At 37.4% G+C, this 19716-nt stretch overlaps 1 protein-coding gene across 3 annotated transcripts in view; it reads right to left on the reverse strand.

The window, feature by feature from the left end:
* The window catches only part of NCKAP5 (NCK associated protein 5), a 983044-nt gene that overhangs the window by 612146 nt on the left and 351182 nt on the right, over positions 1 to 19716 (reverse strand). The gene's annotated exons all lie outside the window — the stretch shown is intronic.

Genomic DNA, 19716 nt, shown 5'->3' on the forward strand with positions numbered 1-19716 from the left:
GATTATCACAAATGCAGTAACCTAAAACAACACGAAGTTACAATCCTACAGTTCTGTAGGTTAGAAGCCCCACAGGCCTCCCTGGTATCAACTGAAGATGTCAGGAGGACTGCATTGTTTTCTGGAGGCTCTAAGGGAGAACTCATTTCCTTGCCTCTTCCAGCTTCTAGAGGCTGCCTACACTCCATGGCTTATGGCCCCTTCCTCCATCTTCAAAAGCCAGGAACTTTACGTCTCTTGCCCTTTTCTGTAGTCATATCTCTCTCAGCCCACAACCAGGAATGGTTTTTAGCTTTCAAGGACCTGTGATTACACTGGACCCACCTGATTAATCCAGGATAATGTCTTCATCTCAGAGCTCTTAACATCTGCAAGTCCTTTTTGCCATGTAAAGTAACATTTAAAAAAACTCTAGGCATGCAGATATGTCTATTTTTGTGGGTCATTATTTTGCCTACCACACATAACAGGAAAAAAACTCAAAAAACAAACCAAAAATATTTTTAAAATAAACTGAAAGACTTCTGACAAAAATGGGAGAAAACATTTGTAATGATCACAAATAACAGGCTAATATCCATCCCTAAACTCCAAAAAAAAAAAAAAAAAAAAACAAAAACACCTCACAAAATAAGGGGGAAAGGCCAAAAACTTAATAGAAAAATTGGCTATTGGCTATAGTCATGGACAGACAATTCACAAAACAACATGAAAGTGGCCTTTAAACATAGGAAGAGGCAGTCAAGCTCACTCATAACTAGAGAAATAAGAATTACAACTATGCTGAGATACTATTTCTCATTCATCACATTGGGGGATATTTAGATTTTGATAATTTATTCTGTTGGTGAGACTGTGGGTAAACATGCAGTCTTATACATTGCTGGTAGCAATATAAATTAGTTCAACCATTTTGGAGGAAAATTTGACAATAAGCAAAATTCTATTTTCATTTACCATTTGAGTATACATTCTTACTTTTTGGAATTTACCCTGAAAGTATACTTCCAACAATACAAAAGTGCATAGGCATATGGTTTATTGCCGTGCTATTACTGCCCACTGTTGCTTAAAATGTTGCTTAACTCATCCTTGCTCTCTATATATCCATTTTATCTCTATTTTATGGCTTATCTGTCAGGTTTGGATAGTGTACTACAATTCAGCTTTGCAGTCCTTCATTGGGCTTCTACACCATTCTCTGCATAGAACTGAGTAAATATTTGCTGATTTGAACATTTTTAGGGCTAAACAATCATTTTGTTTTCAGAAATTTTATTTTGGAAAAAAGTTTTCCGGCATAACTAATATCACATAGCTTTATTAATTTTGAATTTAACCCAGATTGTTGTCCAATATATTTTTTTTTCACAGTTCTTACTAAGTTTCTGTTTTATCACAGCCAGTCTTAAGTAAAAGAATTAGATTTATTTAATAATTAAACCTCTATGACAATGGTCCAGGGCCAACTGAATTCAGCACAACAACTTAGAATGAGATTCCACTGGCCTTTCCATACTTTTCAGCCACAACTGAGCACACCATTGTTCGATGATAGCATTATTGTCATTAATGAAATGTATAAATGGAATGCAACTAAATAGTGCCTGGTTAAGTAGTTCCTGGGGCTTGGCAACAAAACAAATAAATACACAACCATACTCTGAAGATGAATGGTCTTTTATTAATTTAGTTATTCACCCAACCATCATTCATTAAGAAATTAATACAATCAGGTTCATATGTCAGGTTCTTAGAATAAGGAGTATATGATCCTTAAGTCAAAAAAGGTTCATTACTTCAACTTTTAATAATACATCTTCTAGATACTGTATTATCTGTATCCAGATCCTCTTTAGACTGTCTCCTGCAATTAGTATGTATATATGTATATATACATATACATATATAGTACGTGTATTTATTGCTATATGCCCATATGCTACTTTTACTGGAATACGTCCCTTTATATTTGAGGACCTCTATTTAAGTAAAGTAATAACCTAAGTACAAACAGGGAAAAAATTTTCCCTCATGTACACACACACATATTTTTAAAGTTTGTCCAAATCCATCACAATTGAGGCTTAGATTAGCATCCACACATGTCTGAAGTGGCTGCATAAGGCAGAAGGGTGGTATACATTTAAAGTAAACTTGCATTTAAGAAATTCATTATTGACCCCTTAACCCTAGCATGGGGATAGTTTCTTCTTTTGTTTTTTGTTTATTTTTGGGTTTTTTTGTGTGTGTGTGTGTTGTTGTTGTTGTTGTTTTGAGACAGGGTCTGGCTCTATTGACCAGGCTGGAGTGCAGTGGTAAGATCTCGGCTCACTACAACCTCCACCTCCCAGGCTCGAGCCATCCTCCCACCTCAGCCTCCTGAGTAGGGAGGTCCCAGGGCTCAGCAGAGTGGCTCCAGGGGATGGTTTAAAAGGACATGGGCACAGGAAATCAAATTTGTGATGACTTAGATCCTTCTTATTTACTTATTTCGGAGCTGGTACATCAGGGGTTGCAAAACATCACAAGAAAACAATTTTTAAAATTCATTCTACATCAGGAATTGGCACCCACAGGCCAAACCTTGCCAGTTTTTGTAAATAACGCTTTATTGGAACAGTTACACCTGCTCGCTTGCGTATCCTTTGTGGGTGTTCTTAAGCTAAGATTACAAAATTGAGCAATTTGGTGCAGTGACCATATGGGTACCACTCAGAAAACCAAAAATATTGACTATGTGGTCTCTAATAGAAAAAGTGTGCTAACCCTGCTACAGAAAATATTGCCCTCTTACAAGATATCATAAACATTAATGCATACTTTTAAAAAACTATTAATGATTATAATTTTGATTTATACTGACACAACTAGAGCAATTAAATGCATGTTGTAAATTCTAAGGAGTCTTCAAGTTTCTGATACAACTTGTTCTACAGCACATACATTGCTGCTGAATGTCAGTGACATTCCATTTTTAGTAGTAAAAATAGAAGTGATTTTAGCTAATTCACTTTTGAAATTAACTTTTTATAGCCAGCAATAACTACAGCAAGATTATTTCTAGATAATTAAAATACAGTGCTCCTAATGAATGGATCTCTACTATAACTTTCTTTATGAAGACAATTATAGTTGCTTATATCATTTCAAATTGTGCTTTGTGTATTCAAACTAATATTTTTTTCAAAATGTAAACTTGGGTTTTTTCAATCTATTTATTTTTATGAACTAGGACTACAATAGTTGCCGAATTTCTAAAATATCTTGTAAAATCTTAAAATTACAAAGTCAGTATTTGGTAATTAAACTGTTAAAAATATCAAGAAGCCTGGGCCTCAGAATTTCTTATGAAAGGAACAGAGTTTTGAGAGGTATTCTGGAGAGATATTGGAAATTAACATAAAGGAAAGAACCAAAGCTGAAATTGATACCTTTGGAACTGAAAAATGTTAGCACCGTCACAAGTTCCTAACTTTTAAGAACTATATTCTAGGAACACAGAGAATGTGTTCTGCCTTTCTACTATTTTGGCCTGTGTAGGCAGGATATTTTGGAAGGAGAGGCTGGGTTATACCATGGTGACAAACAACTCCTAGATCTCAGTGGCTTGAAACAAATGCCTGTTTCTTCTTCATACTACCTGTTGGCGGGGACTCTGCTCATGGTAATCACTCTATGACCCCAGCATTTGAGAAACCACCATCTTGAGAGCTGCTGGTTGCCATGCAAGAAGGAAAGAGCATGTTGGGCAGTTGCAGATCCACAGTTAAATGTTTCAACTTGGAGTGTCACTTCTGCTAACAACTCATTGGCCAGGATGTGTCACATGGCCTCATCTAGCCACAGAGGAGCAGGAGTTGCAATTCTACCACATGCCCATAAGGGAGAGCGCTGGACATATTTACTGACAACTCATCAAATGTTTAGGGTAATGATTAAAGACCCAGCCCTCTGGCCAAACTAGTTAATTAATGTCTGTGCTTCATTTCCCTCATCTGCAAAATGGGAAGAGTAAATCTGATAAAACTGTGATGATTAAATGACTTAATACTTGTAAAGTGCTTAGAACAGTACTGTCATATAATAACAAAGCATTATTATTTCTTTTTAACTTTTGTACCTGCCACCCTGGTCTTCAGTGCCAAGAGCAGAGATGAGGGCCAAAGCAAAAGTGAGCAGTCTTAGGAATGCTGACCTGGACCCAGTAGGGATACCTACAACAGACATTCTTGAGAAAAGGCCCATGACCAAATGAAAGAGATCAAAGATGCTAGGATTTCCTTGTAACACTGATCCAGAAGGGATGAAACAAGCCATTAGCAGAGCAACGATTTATTTTTAATGGGAACTGGAGGATAAGGGGGATAAAGACACCTAAACTGAAAGCAGGACTTTTGTAATGTGAAGGTCTGAGGATGAATTTAGGGTGTGACCATATAACTTATAACATGGGTGCAATCAGTGGAAGATGCTGAGTAGGGCTATCATATAGCATGTATATTTGGGTAATACAGTATATGAATGAATCCCTTCTAATCTGTGGTTTAGAAGGCTTACACCAGGCTAAATGGGAGTTCAAGTAATGACTCCCACTAGAAAGAGCTAAGGCAACAAAGAAGAGAAATGGGAGCAAAGCGAAGGTCAACCCACCAATTATGAAGAAACAGAGCAACTGGTAGACTAATGACATGGTTCATTCCTACCAGAACTCCTGTTTCCTCAGTACTGGCACCAATGAGATTGCTCTGAATCCATGACCATCCGTATGTATTAAAACAATCCTTGACTGTTAGACACCAAGGAGATGCCAAGATAGACATATTTCCCTCTTCCAGGGGCTTATTGTTGAACAAGAAAGACATAGGGTATTAACCTACCTGTAACATAAATCAGAATGAAGTAAGTTTTATACTGCATACATATGCAGAACGTTATGGGAGTACAGAAGAAGCAGAAGTTCATTTTTAATATGGAATTTGGGAATACATTTTGGTGGAGATGGCATTTTAAATGAGATTTTAAAGAAGAGGAAGGGATGACAATGGATACAATGAATAAGATAACTTAATATCATGAGCAGCCAGGAAAATGGGTAAGATCGACCATTTGAAGGAGGTAGAGGAGAAATAGTTTTTTTTTTTTAAAGGAAACTTAGTCCTTTGTTCACCCCCAGTAATTCAGCAGCACACACTAGACTGTCTCATTCTATACTTTGTATGTATTTCTATCATTCTATAGATTCTACAGATATAATTCTAAAATCATTCTATAATTTTATATTTCTGACTCCCTATTATTTCCCCAAAACATTAAACATTAATGATAATATTTGATGTTAATTTTATTTCTGTAATATTTAAATGTAAAGCTCTGCAGTTCACATTTTTCTAGATGGTCACAAATTCAAAAGATAATAAAGCTGAAAAGGAATTTTTTTTTTTTTTTTTTTTTGAGACAGAGTATCATTCTGTTGCCAAGGCTGAAGTGCAATGGCATGATCTTGGTTCACTGCAACCTCCACCTCCTGGGTTCAAGCGATTCTCCTGCCTCAGCCCCCCGAGTAGCTGGGACTACAGGCGCCTGCCACCATGCCCAGCTATTTTTTGTGTTTTTAGTAGAGACAGGGTTTCACCATGTTGGCCAGGCTGGTCTCAAACTCCTGACCTCAGGGGATCCGCCCGCCTCAGCCTCCCAAAGTGCTAGGATTACAGGTGTGAGCCACCATGCCCAGCCCTGAAAATGAATTTTAAGTTAAATTTTTGCTTTATAGATAAAGAATCCAGTGATCAAATTATTTACTCATAATTGTAGAGTGGCAGACTCAAGAACTTGTAGAACTCATATCCTAATACTGAATGTATTTGTTACTTTAAAAGATAAAATAATCAAGAAAACAACAAAAATGAGTCCAGGGTTACTCTTGTGGTTGCTCTGTGAGTATTCTGTGTCAGAAGCAAGGTGAATGATGCCTATAAGATTGTGTGTGTGTATATGATTGTATATAATATAAATAGAATAAGCATAGAATTAATTACTAACCCCTAAAATGTCTAATTTAGAAGTCACCAATTCAAGCTTGTGTGTATTTAGGACAAATAAAAGGACGCCCTACCCCACAGAGTAGGGATTAAGTTGATGGAACTCTTTACCCAACAGGAGGTAGGAGAAGTTGGAAATAAAAATAGATTTTAAATGGCTTATATAAATTAATGACCAGCCCATCATAGTTAATAAGAAAAAAATAGTATGTGTGGGTGATGTTATGCATGTTTGAAGTTGACATCAAAGAAGTCCTTGCTTTGCCAACTCTGCCAAAGACAGATGGCACGTGGCCATGATGCACCGTGGCAATTCTTGCTTCTGTTTGTGAAAATCTCCAAAGGCTGTGTTTTGGAAGTCATGAGAAACTGCTAGGTTGCTGGATTGTGAATAGAAGATGGACATTCAAGGAACCAATCTCTATCTGTATATTAACCAAGACAACTATATCTAACATTTTATTCCCAAACAGGAGCATAAGGGACATTTCCACATTCTAACTTTACATGAAGACTCAGGACTTTGAAAACCCATGAGAAAGTTTTCATAAGGATTTATCCACACTTTCTTCTTTGGTTTGCTCAGATGAAAAGCAGGAAACCTTCCAGACATCCTGAACCTCTGAACTTTTTGTGGATTGCCCATCAACACAGACAAACATTCACGCAGCAATTCAAAAATCTCTTCTCACTGCATTATAAGCATGTCCTTACATTATTCATATATCAAGAGCATGCCCATTCCCAACCCACAGTGGAATGTGAGCCTAATTACACGTTCCTTTGCAATAAGATATCACCAGCCCAGAAGTGTCAGAAACCCTCTATCATATATACATACCTTGTTTCCAAAATGATCTTCCCAAGCCACCCTAACAGGCCCCCTTCGGAATGCTTCCTGCTGACAAGTGAATCTGCTTTTTGCCTTTCACCCAATCTCAGCTCAAACTTTCTCTGTGAAAATATCACAGACCACATCTGACAGTGGTCCAGCTAATTAATATACTCCAATGTCTAGCAAGCATTTGACAGGAAAAATAATCTACACTGTATTTATTGCAAAATTTTCACCAATGTGACAAAGATGAATGTAAACGTTACATAACCATTTTTCATTTGTTATCCAAAGTTGAAAGTGATTTTCAAATGCTAACTTTAAAATTATGATGAGGAAGATAATAGTTCTCTTTAAAACTGCCTGGCAATGGAATTTCTATAGTATACTGGTTTAGCAATGAGCTAGAAAAATAAACTCTCTTGCTAATGTAATAAATGGGCCAGAAATAAACCTCTCAGGGATTTGGGTGGTCGGGTGGGATGAGGGAGGGGCACACAGAGGGGATGGTGGAATTGGATTTCTGAAATAAATGATCTGAAATGCTTACCACAATATATCTTCAAAAAGTGGTGTCTTCCTTTATAAAATGCACATACCACCATCACAATATGGGAGCAACTCAAAGAATCTTAAATGTGTACCATGGCAAACACCTACGGTACCCAACTCAGTCTACAGCAGGGCACCCAAAAGTTCAATTCACCTTGGCTGTGGCTGTGCTCCAGGTACATATTTTCTCATGAGCTTTGTTTCTTTGTTTTAGAACCATCCTTCCCAATATTCCTTAACACTGAAATTATAAAGGTTAAATTAGTAATTGTTCATTTAATTGATGAGCTAAAACTCACACCCTTCCTTCTGAAAGCTAGAGTAATCTTCTAATAAAAGGTCAGGAATGATCTAATTTACTTGTAATTATTAATTCTTCTGTGACTTCTTAACCACAAATAAAGTCTTGGCATTGGAAAAAGGAAGATCTGAAACAGGACAAGGCAATTAAAAAGTGGGTGGAGGAAGTATAGGAGTAGTGGAGAAAAAAGAAAGGAATGGATTTTCTAAATTTAAAACACTCTTTGCCCTTTCCTGAAATAATGACTTATATTCTTTGAGTTCACAAGAGAGTAATTGGATATGCATGATGCAATGCTGGAATTTTAGGTATTTTGCCTAAAGGTTATTAACAATTAGTACCACTAGGGGAAAAAATCATAAAGTTAGTTAGAATAACAACCCTCTCTCAAAGGATAATTAAAACTGGACTTGTAATCTGGTCATAATAAAAATATATTTTGGTTATATTGGAGCCTCACATGTCAAGAGGAAAACTGACAAACTATAATATGTCCAACAGGTGGCCATGACTAAATGAAATCTGAAAAACAAGTTGTATGAGGACCAATGAAGGAACCTACATTGCTTCCTTTGAAGCAGTAAAGACTGAGAAAAAAACATGAAAAACTGTCTTTATATAAATCATTTAACAGGAATGGTACACAGAACAGGGAGTAGATGTTATAAGTGGAGCTACTGATGACAGCATTAGAGCCAAAGGGTGAAAGGCAGATGTTGAGTCATTCAACAGAAGAGGTGTCTGATGTCTTCCTATCCAATGTAGCAGAATCCATCCCACACTATATCTGAAAGATGACCGCTTTGCTTTGACATTTGCAGTGATACAGAACTCACTATCTCAAGAATACCTTCCTCGGGATGGTAATAAGTGTGAGAAATGCCCTTTCTAGTTCTAAATTTCTTCTCCACTAGACAGCTCATTCCATTTTCACACAAATATTAGGTCTATCCATCCCTTAGTCTTCTATATGTCAAGCAAAACATCTCCAATTCCTTGCACCAATATTAATTCAGTATTCTGAACCATGTACCATTTTAGTCACCAGCTTTGTGGATACTCTTTGTCTTGTAGTGTCTGTAACTGACATCCAAATTAAGTGCTCTTGATATGATCTAACTAGCAACTGACCCCATCCATATTTCTATTATCAAAGCAGAGAAACAAGAAACCTTCCAATGCAATCATCTGATTGCTGACAACTTTTAATTTCCCTGTTCAAGAACATCAATCAATGTGTGTTAGCTGAACACCTGTTATGTTCAACCCTGTGTTAGCCATCCTTTGATGTGTAACAGAAGTGTAAGGCCAGGCACCTTCAATATTTGTAGAGTCAATACTAAGGTACATGAAATAATTTTAGAATTTTTACAAGATGTACATCACTATGTATACTTATATGAAATAGTCTCAAGTTCAGCAGGGAAGACTGGGCCTAGGTGGGCTGAGGAATGCATGTGAGGATGTAGGGAGGCAGGAAACTTGAAGGATGGTTAGGGATTGTCTATGTGGAATGGAGAGAAAGGCCACAAAGGAGTGCGTGTGTAGGAATAATGAGTAATGAAGGAGGTCAAGGTTGGTAGGGACATGTGTGTGGTTACAAATAGAAATATTTGGATTTGTACCATAACATTGCTATTACAACTTCCTTTCTCCAATTCTAAACATGCTTGGTTTTACAGAAAAAAATTGCAGGACTCAGATTTCCGTGGGTATTAGTCTGCAAATGAATCCCTGATGAGATATTATGAGGAGCTAAGAGACTGATGCTAGAATTCTCAAGTGGCAAAGGCAAATTTCAGGGCTGACTTTCTGGATAACCATTTTTTTTCTGAGCATGGGAATTTCAGTTCATCCAGCGGGAGAAATATTTTTTGATAGATGGGACTTTTGGTGTATTTTGAATTATGTTATCTTGGGGACAAATGGTCCCAAAAGCAAAAGTCCTAAATGTGTACATCTGATCCAACTCTAAGAACTTTTGCTCAGTTGTAACGTCAAAGAATTTCTATTTTAGAGTGGCATTCTGCAAGATCCCATCCATATTTCTACTTCCAAAGCAGAGAAACAAGAAAATCAATTTGCCAACATAACTGAATAAATCCAGGTAAATACATATTTGGCTTTCAATTAGCCAGGGAGTCTGAATTTCTAGAGAATATTGAAGAGACAGCATCAGACAATGCAATTTCCTTTAATAGGGACCATAACCTCAGAGTTGCTGCTCTGTTTTTCAATATTGTACAATTAAATTCTTTTTGCGCCATGCTCTGCTTATAGCTTCTGTGGAAACTTAAACATTATTCAATAGAATAATTTCCTGGAAAATCTTCTGAAAGTGGTCACAGCCTCTGACCTTGCTCTGGTGCCCTGGGTCTGCCAGCATGCTGTTTCATTACCTCAGGAAGGTTTGGTGCCAAGAGACAGTCCAAGAGTTAGTGCATAAAGAAAACTAGGTTCATAAAATAATTAATATCTGCCTTCTTTCAAGGAGGGAAACTGCCACTTCCAACCATTTTATGCATCTATCACTTCTCTTCTATCTTCATCATTCAACCCTTCAACTGGCCTACCTAGATGATAGGTAAAAATTATAGATTTTTAACTCTTAAGAAATAACTACCTAAGTCATTTCTTTCAAACCATTCTCATTACCAATGGGAAACTCAGGCCCAGAAAGCCTAAATGACTTTTGCAAGACCACAGAGTCAGGACTTAAACTCCATATTGCGGAAGATGAACCAGGGATGATATTTTTAAAACTTAGCAATGGTATGACAAAATCACCAAACAATTAGAATATAGCCTCTGATTGTACTGGTGTGCCATTAAATACCAGCCCCAACTGGATTACAGTGTATATCAGTAATATTTTAAGGGATAAAGAGAAAAAATGTGGCTATTATCAAGCTATTTAAAGGAGCTAGGTAATAAAATAATTATAATTTACTTTTACGGTTGGTTCTTCCCTTTATTTTGGAGACAGACTCTTGTTCTGTTGCCCAGGCTGGACTGCAGTGGCATGATCTCGGCCCACTGAAACTTCTACCTCCTGGGTTCAAGTGATTTCTGGCTACTTTTTGTACTTTTAGTAGAGACGGGGTTTCACCACGTTGGCCAAGCAGGTCTTGAACTCCTGACCTCAAGTGATCCACCTGCCTCGGCCTCCCAAAGTGCTAGGATTACAGGCATGAGCCACATCACCTGGCCTCAAATAGTTTTTTTATGGCGATATGAAAACAGACAAATAACAATGACCCGGGCTGCCAAACAGAGGGTGAATTTTCTAAGGATTAGTAGCAAGGAAGACAATGGGAAGGAAAAGGCAAAAAGATGAAAAAGGGGGAAAAAAAAACACAACTACTTGAGACTAGGTAATTTATACAGAAAAGACATTTAGTTGATTCACAGTTCCACAGGCTGTACAGGAAGCAAGGGTGGGGAGGCCTCAGGAAACTTACGATCATGGAGGAAGACAAAGCAGGCACATCTTACATGGCCAGAGAAGAAGGATGTGAGCAAAGGTGGAGGAGCTACACACTTTTCAACCACCAGATCTCATGAGAGTTCACTCACTATCACAAGAACAGCAAGGGGGAAATTCACCTTCATGATCCAGTCACCTCCCATTGGTCCCCTCCTCCAATCCTGGGGATTATAATTCCACATGAGATTTGGGCAGGGACACAAATCCAAACCATATAAGCTCCATTCTGAATTCAAGTGTACGTTGGTCTTGCCAAAATTATCAAAACCTTCTCCGTAAATACCACTTTCAGCCTTGTAGGTTAAGCCCTGATTGTTTGTAAAAGTAACTTGATCTACATGTCTACAATTGTTCTCTAATTTACTTTATCCAAGTGAAAACACACACACACACACACACACACACAGACACACAGTATTTTAGGCCTTGATTTTCATCATGAAATTTTAAAAATCTAACATTGTCTATTGTACCATAGTTAAAACCTTGAAGGAAAAAATGCATTTTGTATTTCTTCTTTTTGGAGAGGCCCAAACATCCCTCCCCAGGGTTGGAGAGTGGAGGTAGGATACTGGAACTCCCTCTCAGGCCTCTGAATATGGAAAAATTAAGAAGAATGGGATGGGGTTGGGGGGAGGAGGTAGTAAGCAAACAAATGACTTCTTTTTAATCCAGAGTTACCCATTTGGAGAGAGATACAGTTCTTTTTTAAAAAATAAGTCGTAAGTATGCTCATGCCCTAACAAGTTAGTGAATTTTTCCATTAAAATTAAAATTAAATAGAAGGCCACGGTAAATTACCCATTTCATTTCTCCTTCCAGATTAAAAAAAAAAAAAAAGACGTACTTTGTCACTTCTTACTGTGAGTGCAATTCAGCCTTAATACATGCGTTTATGTCAAGGGGGCCATTTACACTGTTGCCTGCTGGAGTTTTTCTTCTTTCAACTTAGTAGGGAATATTTGTGATCTTTATTACCCCAAATAAATCTACAAAATGCCTTTTGCTTGAGGCCTTTTATTTTAATTTCAGATAAATAAATCACATTAGGTTCCTGGCTGTCATATTACGATAAGCATGGATCGAAAAATAACAAAAGTGTGTTTTAATCTAAAGGTCTTTAGATTAAATAGTGGTAAATTTCTCTGGGTGACCCCCAAACCATATTGATGTTGGGATATTTTTTGGTACTTTTGGAGTGTTTCTTGAGGAATATAAACCTGTTTAAACTAGAAGTGGAGTTTTTAAATCATGTATGGGCCTACTTGTACAGTATTATTCAAATCCAAGCTTCCTGCGGTGGCAGTAAATCTATCTTTTAAATAGGGATATTTCCCCGGTTACATTAGGGATCAATTTTATAACTTTGTTGGTTAGTAGTGACTCCATCTATACAGTAGTTTATTTATTAACTATAAAGATCCTAGTCCTGAATTTCTCATCGTCCTCTGTACCGTTAGAGCTTAAACTCTTAAAGGCAATTCAAATTAAATGTATTCCATTACTGACTCTTCTTCAGCCCTCACTCCAATTCTTCTCCTAATCAAGCCTTGGTTCATAATGCCACCTCCTCTGGGAAGCCTTCTTTGGACTTCTGAAGGACAGTCTCCTAAAATATATTTTATAGAACCTCCTCCATCCCTCAAAGCCCCAGTGGAATAATCTTGATAAATGTGAAATATTTCTTGCAAACAATGTTTAGAGTGAAGAGGAAGGGATAAATTCCCAAGGTTAGGACCTAAATATATGTTCTCTGATGGATTAAAGAACAGTGGGCAGATTTGATAAGAAACAGGAAATCATGGATAGAAAGTGAGTACAGAGTTTTACCCTGACCCTTTTTGTGTCTCCTTGCCCCAGAAAACCTGGATTCAAATTCTAGACACCCCCTAATTAGACACATGCATATCACATACAGGTCACCTAAGGAAACTACAATGAGGATCGATCCTAAGGGGCAAGGTCAGATCTTCTGGGTGACCTGGTTCAGTCAAACCAGATGTCTTTCTGGACTTAGTTCTACTAAACCCTGTTGTTGGAAAAATGGTTCTTGGAAGACAGTGATGTTATTTCATCAGGGGCTTCATGGTTATGAGAAAAAGCCTAAACACTCCCTTGCTTCTCTAAAGTAGGACCAGCAGTCTATAATAAGTATCCTTTGGTGGATAGCTTATCCCATAGCTCTCCCTACCACTGTTCAGGAATAACATAACCATTGAAGCATGTAGCAATACCCAATTTCGAGAGCCCTGGTTTCATCTCCCTTGTGCTGGACAGAGGGCATAGCTGAGAGGCCAGACTCTTATCTTGGCAGGGGTCTGGGACTGTCTGCATCTCTGAAACAACTCCTGGTGGGTAATTGGGGAGTGACATTGATGGGTTTCCAGGGTGGCTCTGGGGTCTGCATTTCGCTGAGAATACAGCTATGATTTAGAAATTCATCCCAAGGGTTGAGAACAGGGAAAGATAATGTGAGACTCGCTAGCCCTGGTCTCCTTTGACCTCAGCAGGGTGAATCAGGGATGCAGAACAGTAAACCATGTGCTGTTATTGAGTTGGCATAGCGTGATGTTTTGCTTTCAGAGCTTTTATTGCTATTACAGCGCACTGAGCTCTCTCTTTGTTTGCTACACATTCTCTCGCCAAGAGACAGCCTCTTTTTCTCTTGAGAGATTTAAAAAACAAATCATAGTTCTTATTTTATTCAGTGTCCACCATTAAGAATTCATGCAGAGCAGTTTTACTTGTTGCCAATTAAGAGCTCCCAGTGGAGGTCTATGATTACAGTGAAGGCAACCTGTTTAATACTTGGCGTCTCCTTAGTCTACATAAATTAACCCCATGAGGGTAGAGGCATGCTAATTCTTAAGATGCCTGGATGATAGGATGCTAAGATCCAGGATACACAGAAGGTACATCTTCAAGAGGCTCTGGGCCTGACTCTGCTCAGAAAGCATGTCTGCTTTTGCTTCTTACCTGTATTTTACAACTACAAGATAATTTCTAGATAACATTTTAGCAAAGAATATTTCTTTCTCAAGGATAGAATAATGGCATGTGGCCTCCCAGCAAGCAATTTCTCTCTCTCAATTTAGAGCTGGAGGAAACTTTAGAGGCACCAGAGCCATTAACCTCTAGCTAAAAATGTATAGATATATCAAAATTATGGGGAACATGAATGAGTATTTTGAGCATGGATCATTTTATTTCAATGTTCATTCTACTTAGTTAAGACATATTTGAATCATAAGGAGAATGAAAGCAAAGTTTTTCCCCAATGTTTTTCTATTTCTTTTCTTAGAATAAGAATCACATGCAAGCCAGAAAGGAAAGGTAAAATTCCATTTAAAACATTTTGGATATATAAAAGTAATTATCTTTTTTTGCTAGAAGGGATGAGCCTTACAGGATCTTCTTCTAACCAGGGACCTATACATGCTTTAAAATTTGGTCTTTTACTCCCCCCGGTGATGTAGGAAACCATTAGTTTCCCCGCCTTGGGAAGCAGGAGTTAAGTCCTTTACTTGGGCAAACAGTTTGTAATCAGTAGTTTAGATTCTTGGAAGTTTGTACTGAAGCTTTGACTTCCCCTCAGGAAATGAGTGAGGAACTTGGCATTGAGGTTTCTACAGGCTGACTTTCCCCTTTTACCAACAACCCAGACTCCTCACACTGTTAGATGCCCTTAAGTCACCCATCCCAGTACCAGTGAAGCAGGTGGTACAAGTCATATGTATTCTATATTTGCATAGCAGTTAGATAGATCACCACTTCCCTCGATATGTTCCTTGCAACCTTGGAGTAGATGCTCTAAGAAAGATAGGATTCAGAGTTTTATTTTTAAAGTAAAAATGATATTTTATATCCAATATTTGCATATATGCAGCACATGTTAGCAGGATTAATAGCTCTGAGAAGTTCTACAATTAAAAGAAAATGTTTAAGACTTGGTTTTATCTAAAATTTTTAAAATTTATTTGACCATGCAGTACCTTCATTTTTCTTAAAATATCTACGACATAGTGATGCGGAATATTGGTGTTCCTCGGAATATACTCAGGAAAATACTTGCATAGATTATTTAGATCACTGATGCTCAACTGGGAGAGGGGATGATTTTGTCCCTTAGGGAACCCTTGAAATATGCCCAGAGACATTTTTGTTGTCACAACTGAGGGGTACTATGGGCAGGTGGTGTAAAAGCCAGGGATCATCCTAAACATCCTCCCCTATGATGAAGAATTGTCTGTCCCCAAATGTCGACAGTGCCTTGGTTGAGAAACCCTAGTGCAGATATAGCTTGTTCAAATGAGGCTTAGGTGATCTGGAATCTGTGGTTGGTAGCTGGCACTCTGCATTCAGTAGATTTTGTCATTTGATTTTGACCATGCAGACCTACTTACTCATTCTTCATTACCGTAAGACTTTTGATAAAACTCTCACCAGTTTGACTTATGAACATTTGAAATAAAACAAAGATGATAACAGTCCTTTCCTGAAACAGACCCCTCCTTGCCTGGGGACCAGACCAACTGCCTTTATAAAACTAACAAATTAACTACAAGATTAGAAATTATGGCTCAGGAGTCATGCAGCCAGAGGCCACAAGATTCCTCACCTCCCCAGTTGCTCCTATGGGTAACATCATTATGGCAAAACCAAAGATTGGTATTTGAGGTGTCTTTCAGATCCTGCATTCTCATGGATCAACAGGAACCACCCACAGCGGTGAACTGGCTCCTCAGGTCTTGCAGCCCCCACCCCGGAACTGACTCAGCGCAAGAAGACAGCTTCGACTCCCTATGATTTCATCCCAACACAACCAATCAGCACTCCCCATTCTCTAATATCCCTACCCCCACCATCAAACTATCTTCTAAAACCTCTGGCCTCTGAATCTTGGAGGAGGCTGATTTGGGTAGTAGTAAAACTCCAGTCTCCCATTAACACAAAAAGAAAGAATATCTGAAGTGAATACTTGGACATTATCTTCTTGAGCTACTGGCAGATTGTTAGATTGTTACATTAGTCATTTATCCTCATGTTCTTTGAAGCTTTCTATGATATACGTATTATGTAGCTGTATCATTGCATAATATTTAAGCGTTATTAAAAAACATGTTTTATAAATGCAATATAATATTCTAGACACCGTTTCATAATCTCAGTGCTGAGTAATCTTAAATACTAGCTATATTAATACCTTCTTTTCACAGATAAGAAAACTCCATTTCGGAGTTGTTATCCAGCAGCCAGTTTTTGCAGGCCAGACAAGAGTCCAAGTCCCCAAAACCTCCAGTCCAGTTTTCTTCCTATTGTATAGTATTATGCTGCTCTCACTTTTTTATACATAATTTTACATTTGTGGCTTGAAAGTAATTTCAATGCCATAAGCATTCATAAATTCAATTTGTATTTTCCAACTGTCTGTTTATTCTAAACTCTTAATATGAGGCCACAAATGGATAAAGATTTTTTATCACATGTTAGGAGAGACATTTTCAATACTCTTTTACGTTTCTTGTCAGTCACAAATATATTTAGCCAAATCAGAAATAGTAAAAACTGATATAAAAAAATCCTTTTTCTCCACATATTAACTTTTCACATTAGAACAAATAAAGGTACAGGAAATTATGGTTGTGTTTCAACCTGAACTAGTCTACAGGTTGTCGCTGTGTGTGTGTGTGTGTGTGTGTGTGTGTGTGTGTGTATGTTTTAAATCAAGCAGGGAGATACAGAGCAGATTAAACTCACCCCAACTGATACTCAAGTCTTAGACTAAGTTCTAGATTCTGACTCCATTCTCTTCTTTAGATGAATTCTGAGTTTTCCTCTTTAGGAAGGATTTGTTGCTATCAAAAAGACAATTGAGTTATAGGACTGCTCCCTGCTAGACAGTTATTTATGAACTCCACAAATTCCTTTGCAACTTGAAAACCCAGAGATAGATTATAGGTCTATTTCAGTAGAATATTAGAGGATCCCAAAATAACCAGTTATCTCAAAAGTGTTATTGCAACATATTTTTTTTTGTCACAGCAGATGGTTATGCTATAAGAACCAACTAAAGTTGGTGAAAGGCTAGCAGCCCCCTCCATGAAGAAAAGGAAACGTTTTAATCTTTGCACCGAATCCTATATTATTTATGCAAGTCTTATCATTCACCAAGTGGCAACAAGAGTATGCTCTGTTTCAACCATGCTTTTGATCAGTCCTCAAAGGTGGTAGCCATAAATTAATCCTGACTACTATTATTATTGGAAGATCTAGATATTCAGAACTTGACTCTAAGTTATAAGTTAGCTCCAGTATAAATGGAAGGCCATCAGTTAACATTAGCAGCAATGACAAATAGCCCACTACTCCATGACAGTGGTAGCAGCCACAAATCAAAGGCATATAAAATCAGAGAAGGAGCCTATACTGATTTATGGGAGCATTTGTTTAACTTCAGGCAATCTGGTTGTGCTTGTGAACATGACATGCTATTCCCATGATCCTCTGTATATCATAGATTCTATTCTAACTTATGAATAAGCATTTAAAAATTTAATCATAACCAGAAAGGATTTCCTACACTGTTCACTGTCACTCACATATTGTTCTCTAAAAACAATTTGGCTACAGTTGTTGTTATGATATTGTAATAACCATCATAAAGCCTGTCACTTTAAGTCAGTGAAGTCAGGATCTGTTGGCAAAAATATAATCAAAAGTAATTTCATGATTCAATAAATAGTATATAAATCTGCTATTATTGGGGTTCATTTTCTTCCAATACCACCCATTTCCATCTTTTCACTGGAATTATTCTGACTATCCAAGTGTCATTATTACCTTCTATTGTTATTTAAATGGAGCATTTTTATTAGATCCTCTGACACTATATATAAGGCTTTGCTTCCTCAGTAGTAATAATTCCATTTCTGAAGGAAAATGGAAGTAACTATACACAAAATTCTAAGCTCTCACTTTATGTTAACTCCATGCCTGAAATGGAATTTTAATTTAATCATATCTGAGAAGACCTAGGTTTTTATTACCTACCTCAAGAAAGTAAGAAAAATAGCCCTTTCCATGCAGGTTATTTTGGTTCAAAGAGCCCATGAAACCATTATTCATCTATAATAATGCATGTAAGATACACTTACTAACCAAATTAAACTCTAAATTTCTTTCATCAGATGGCATTCATTATTTTTCTGTAAATTTTTCTTTAGGAAGATGGGAAAAATAAAATATTCTATATAAATAGTTGAAATAAAACATTATACCAGTTATACAGTTTTAAAAATATACTTTCCAAGAGATCTATAGAAGATATAATTAAAAGGACACAACCATACATACATTGTTGTTGATTTAATTAATACATTGGCTCGCAAAAGAAAACTATCAGAATCAGGGTATAGTTCTCAAAAACAAATGTAGCAAATATTGCATCAATTACATAAAATTAACTGGTGTGTCCATTAGTGTCAAACAGACTTCACTGAATTTTTGTTGTATCCTACCAGCAGTTTTTCTAGGGATAGAAATAGAATATTCTCTGTTACTATAATCAGAGGTCTGTCTTCCAGTAGAAAAACGAATGTAAGAATATAACATATTAAACTATATAGTACTTTACCCAAGACCTAGACCTCCTGAAAGAAGATACATTTCGAGGTTATTAGAAATTTTACAATGGTGCAACAAGAAGAGGCAACCCGGCCTGGCAAGGAGCCCCATGGTGATGGATTTGGATGAGGTCTAGCAAGAAAACAAGAGAGTTAGTAAATATTTACCTGCCATGTCTGTGTACAGAGAGAGCACTCTCCCCATGCTGCAAGGAGATGAAAAGAAATAAAGGGACTGGGCCCGGTGGCTCACACTTGTAATCTCAGCACTTTGGGAGGCCGAGGCGGGTGGATCACCTGAGGTCAAGAGTTCAAGACCAGCCTGGCCAACATGGTGAAACGCCATCTCTACTAAAAATATAAGAAAAATTAGCTGGGCATGGTGGCGGGCACCTGTAATCCCAGCTACATGGGAGACTGAGGTAGGAGAACTGCTTAAACCCGGGAGGTGGAGGCTGTGGTAAGCCAAGATCCTGCCATTGCACTCCAGCCTGGGCAACAAGAGCAAAACTCTGTCTCAATAATTAATTAATTAATTAATTAATTAATGACTTTAGGGGCTTACTGAGGGTTGGTGAGACAAATGTACTTAATAAAACAATTTTGGTACAATGTGAGGCATCATGTATTTAAGTACCAGCAAACTTATTTCAAAAAGTAAGTAAGAGCTATAGGAACTTCAAAAAGGAAATTCAAGTTCTATAGCAGCACCTATAAAAGACATAACGGCACGTGTCCTAAAAAGCTAAATAATAATATTACAACCATCTTTGCCAATCTCAATTCCTAAGAGGCCCCAGGGAATGAATAACTTGGCAATATGACTTCTGTGATATTAATCTACCATTTCTAATATGCATGCAGAAACCTTCTCAGAC

The sequence above is a fragment of the Macaca mulatta genome, chromosome 12, assembly GCF_049350105.2.
Source record: "Macaca mulatta isolate MMU2019108-1 chromosome 12, T2T-MMU8v2.0, whole genome shotgun sequence".
Taxonomy (NCBI): Eukaryota; Metazoa; Chordata; class Mammalia; order Primates; family Cercopithecidae; genus Macaca; species Macaca mulatta.